Source organism: Colias eurytheme, chromosome 14 (genome assembly GCF_061535395.1).
Source record: "Colias eurytheme isolate Ceu_HAF_F1 chromosome 14, ilColEury1 Martin Lab GWU primary, whole genome shotgun sequence".
NCBI lineage: Eukaryota > Metazoa > Arthropoda > Insecta > Lepidoptera > Pieridae > Colias > Colias eurytheme.
Genome location: NC_142993.1, coordinates 10,128,692 through 10,133,771, shown reverse-complemented (window position 1 = coordinate 10,133,771; position 5,080 = coordinate 10,128,692). Strand labels below are relative to the sequence as shown.

Genomic DNA, 5,080 nt, shown 5'->3' with positions numbered 1-5,080 from the left:
TTTAATTCTTGTTAGTAAATATGTAATGCATTATATTGTGTAATGTATACATTTAAAAGATTTAAAATACGTCTAACTCAGCCTTAACTCGGTAGCTAAAATGAGCTGCGCTTATCACTACTCGGTAGTCGGTTATCACGCGACGATCTCACGAAAACCCCATACAGAACTACACCTGTCATAAACGTCGGTTCATTGAACTATAACTCCAATTAGTTATGGACATAGATGGTTCGAGATGTATAAATTTCATTGTCAAGGTTTTTATTGAATTTATATTTTTGGTTTTATGGCATTCAAATGCTTTATAAATATAAATTTATAAAGAATAGAAAAAATTCGATCACGAGGCGGGACTCGAACCCGCATCCTTCGCGCCATTCCGGGGCGGATGCCTTACCAACTCAGCCACTCGTGACCCGCCAGAGCAATCGAATTTATTCTATTCTTTCAGTTTTATGTGTCACGAGTGGCTGAGTTGGTAAGGCATCCGCCCCGGAATGGCGCGAAGGATGCGGGTTCGAGTCCCGCCTCGTGATCGAATTTTTTCTATTCTTTATAAATTTATAAGGTTTTTATTTCTTGAATTAATAAAGGACTTAAATGTTTGCGAATTCTTATAAACTAAACAAAGCAAAACATCACATAGGTATTGAAATAAAGTTGTCTAAAATTGCCAGTTGTTCACAGAAAGTTGATATTTAATCAAATTTGACAAGCTTCATCGATTAGGTAATTATTATTCTGCCACAATGAGAAGATATTTTTCATCTAAAGAACTTTCTTATTATTATATCTAACTCTGTTCTGAAAGCTTTGTCTAATTCCAATATAAAAATGATAGGAAAATTACGAAAGTCCATGAACCATTGTCTACACGCATCACATCTTAAATCTAAACTTACACATTGAGTAAATAAGCCGCGGGATATTTGGTTATAAGTATCAGCTATAACACATCCTCGAGTGTCCAGAACACCGTTATTATCCGATACGGATCTACGATCATTTAGTGATATACATTATATTAAATTACTCGTTGATAAAACACGTATTCTATTACGAAAAGATATTGTTATGGGTGATATGGGATTTAGTTTTCATTTCAGAGTCGTTTACGCGTCAACATCGACTAACAATGGATTGGTCAATTAAGAACACGGAATGCATACTTTATGGTTACGAATGTCGCTTTCGAGTATCTTTTTACTTGATCTTTATCGTTTTCAGTAAAGAAATGGGTGAGGATATCGATTATTGTAAATACAGAAAAGATTTAGCAAGCGATTAGGTGTGTTGATGACGGTATACAGTTTGCGAAATAAAAAGATGCTTCGAAAAGAAATCCATATGTATAAAATACAAAAATATCTTCCTGACCATCAACTACATCATACAATATTTAATCTTACCTACCTTACCGTAAAAATAAGATTTAATATATCCAAGCTATAATCAACAGTCCATCTACCGTTCTAAAACATTTTACACTAAATTTGGAATAAACCCTTTCCTAAATATATTACCACCAGGGACATACATCACCAAGAATCGAAGGAAGTAATTGAAGGTCCTTAAAAGGGCAAGAATGTTCATGCATGCTTCACTAGGTTGCGTGTGGAGCCTCGACTGGCATTCGCTCGTGAAATATCATTGTGACCAGTGGCTTAGAAGAGCCCTAGATTATTAAACGGTCGTCTGGTTCAATTTGAAAGTGCTTTGGACGATAGAATCGTGAAAATACATTTTGTAAAATAATGTTGTTGTTTGGACAAAAAATACTATGGCTTCAAAAAAATGTTTCTTTCTTTCTGTCTATAACTCGTCTATCTGTCTTCACATATCCAAAAACACCATAAAAGCTTTTCTGTATCCATGCAATGAGATCATGGTTGTAAAAAATGTTTAATCTTTCTTTAACATTAGATTTAAATATTATTGGGAGAATTAAAACTTTCTTGTCTTGTATATTAATTTATTATTAATATACAAGAAAAGAGCTGGACCATGCATATGCGCTAATAGAAATAAATACATTTAATATCTGTAATAATTACAACACAGATATGAATATTCAAAGCTCTGATGCCATACATTCTTGTTGACACTATCTCAATGTCACGTCAATTATACGTGACCCATTGTCACGTTTGATACCAAAACACGTGATACCGTCCGGTGAAACCCTAAACCGTCATTCACGTAGTCACAATTTAAATCATAAATATAGGTACGTAAAGCGAACATTTCTGTTAATCTTCGTGTGATAACTAAATCCTAAAATTACATATATAGCTTCGTTTCTCTTTGGAAAAATCTTTTAAATATGAAGTCTAGTTAACAATTAACTATTATTGGACTCAGGAAGGAGCATTATATTTTGGTAGTAGTCATTTAGTAAACTATGTATCATATGTACTGAACACCTTCAAATATAAGGCACAAAATACTACTAGGTACTATTGGAAGTGCACAATTGATTTAAAATCATATATCTTTAAAAAAGAAACCTTATCTAAAATCGCGTACAAAATCTCAAAAATAAATAAGCCATTGTTTTTCCGATGCATAAATCAGTATGACATCTATCTATTGCATTTTGCGGTTAATAGTGGTTCTAATATAATAATATATTCGTGCCATTCGAGGTATAAATAGAAAGCGAACCGTAACTACCTGTACTAAATCACTTATTACGAAAATTTGTCACTATATACAACGGTATTTATCTCTATCTTACAAATAACACAACATTTATCAAAAGGCATAAATTCAGTGTTTCGATTATCAATACATTACATAATTAACAGTAATTTTCAATTTTATTCACTGGAAGATATTCGTAATTGATACAGTTAAAATTAATTACTCGAATGGGACAACGAAATTCCTGATATGTTTCTCGATTACAATATTACCAGTAATTACTTCTATTACAGGGCAGTTAGTATCAAATATTTTACGGAACACCTATTAAAAACCATGTAATCATTATCAGAACATAAAACTTTACATTAACATTAGTCTCTCATTAATTTCTAAATGTACGCTTAGGGGCATCTTAAATCTTGAAACTGACGCTCATGTGCCATGAACAAAGAGTCATGACTCATCATTATACTTGGTATTTCATATATTTGAATGTTTAGAAAATTTAGCTTCGTATATGATTTATTGTTCGTTGAAAGAACAATCGAAATTAATGCTTACAAAATATATATTTCTTTATTAATAATTCACGTGTAGATTTTCAATTTCATCAAAGGAAAGAATTTTGTATATTATTTGCTTTTCATATACCTACCCAGTACAATTGATAAACGATACGATACAACTTCCCTGCCCATCTCTTATAACTTTTGACTGAGCCTAACTGTAGATACTAAATAAAATGAAGCTTATAACGATATCACGGCAATAGACGTGCGGTCAAAATTCGCATTGAGTTTATTAAATTATCGCACAACTTGACCCTGAATTTGATTTACCGTTCGGTACAAACCACAAAAGCTACACCGGACATAATTTACCTTCCCCACAATACTTCTAATTAAGACCATTCCTCACGGACTATGTACTCACTATACAAACTGGTCGATAAATAACTTGGAACGTATATCATGCCTTTTTCCAGCTACCCGATGCGCAGGACGTAAATATGAATCCTTATTTACTGGGGTTAAGATTCAAGTTGTTCTCAGTTCATCTATTGTGTTACAAAAATAAAAGATTAGCTTTTGTTAAGCATGAACGCCAAAAGGTTGTGAAGTTGGTATTTATCAGACGCGTGTCAAAATGGCTGTGTCGTGTTAATTAATGTTTTGAGTATTCATATCGTTTAATTAGTTTTGCTTATTATGAATGAAATATGATAAAAGTGAAGTATTTGTTTACAATCTTACTTAAATTTATAGTTTACACGTTGATGTTATTTTTCTTTCTCCACTTATCTACTGATAAAAATAATTAATTTTGCCCTCATTAAATCATACGATATCAGCGTCGTCAGGATGAACTTAATAAGCTTAAAATGTGCAAATTACGTGCATCTTATAACAAATTACTTTCTACAAAACCCAATCAACATAATATCATTGTAACAAACACATCGCAACATGTAGTATTAAAATTTCCATAATATTGTAAAAAGTTCCAACTACTGAACAGTCAATACAAAATTATAATGAAGATGGTAATTTACGCGACTTGCAAGATCGAGTTCATATTACGTTCTAGCAAACCTCGGCATTCGAGATCTAGTTTCGATGGCACAAGCTTCCTCATCCAATAACTACGCAACTTTATGGAACTTTTACCCGCATTTTAATGTCTAGCATTTACCTTATCGCTTGATCTAACTCGTTTACATTTGTAGGTTTTACGTGTTTTAATGAGCGCTACTTACGTCCCAAAGATATAATGTCGGATGTAAGATAATTACATTCTTATCGGCAGTTTAATGTACGTATAATAACGATATGATAGTTAAAATTATCTTGTTTAGATTGTAAATTACTTAGTAGCATGAGCACAGCTGGGTTGTACTGTGCAGGAATGAAATTCAAAGTTAGATATTAAACACTGGTAGTATCTAGAGCTGTTATGATAAGAGTAATGGTAGTATTTACAATAAAACTTTTAACACTTCAGTTTTTAACTTAAAATTTATAGTGCATTTCTATGTAGAAGAAAGCGACTGACTTACAAAATTAATCGATACCACATCCACTGCGAAACTTATAAACTTTTTGTCAATGGTCCCCTAACTTCATCCGAATAATTAAGACACTCCGATCTAAATTAAGACCAATCCAAGATAGTCAAATGATTATTTAATTAAACGTAAAACGCTTAGTATTTGCGTATTTTAGTAAATGACTTGGAATATAGAAGTACCAATAATGCTTTCAACCACGCAAAGGGTTCGTGCAGTGGGCGCATTAGTCAAAGCTCATTTAGAAGTACGCGGCATCCAACGCTATTTTATTGTTCTGTATTGATTCTAGTGACGAGCCATACCTTCTTAAATTGGTTGAATTCTTTCATCCTGTCTCATTATAATGTGCTCTGATAGAAGGCC

At 32.6% G+C, this 5,080-nt stretch overlaps 2 non-coding genes across 2 annotated transcripts; one reads left to right on the top strand and one right to left on the bottom strand.

Moving 5' to 3' along the window:
• Positions 1 to 342: 342 nt before the first annotated feature.
• TRNAS-GGA (transfer RNA serine (anticodon GGA)) lies at positions 343 to 418 on the bottom strand. The gene has a single exon. It is a non-coding gene; the product is annotated as a tRNA-Ser (tRNA).
• A 45-nt stretch (positions 419 to 463) lies between these two features.
• Positions 464 to 539, top strand: TRNAS-GGA (transfer RNA serine (anticodon GGA)). Its single transcript has one exon. It is a non-coding gene; the product is annotated as a tRNA-Ser (tRNA).
• Positions 540 to 5,080: the final 4,541 nt, after the last annotated feature.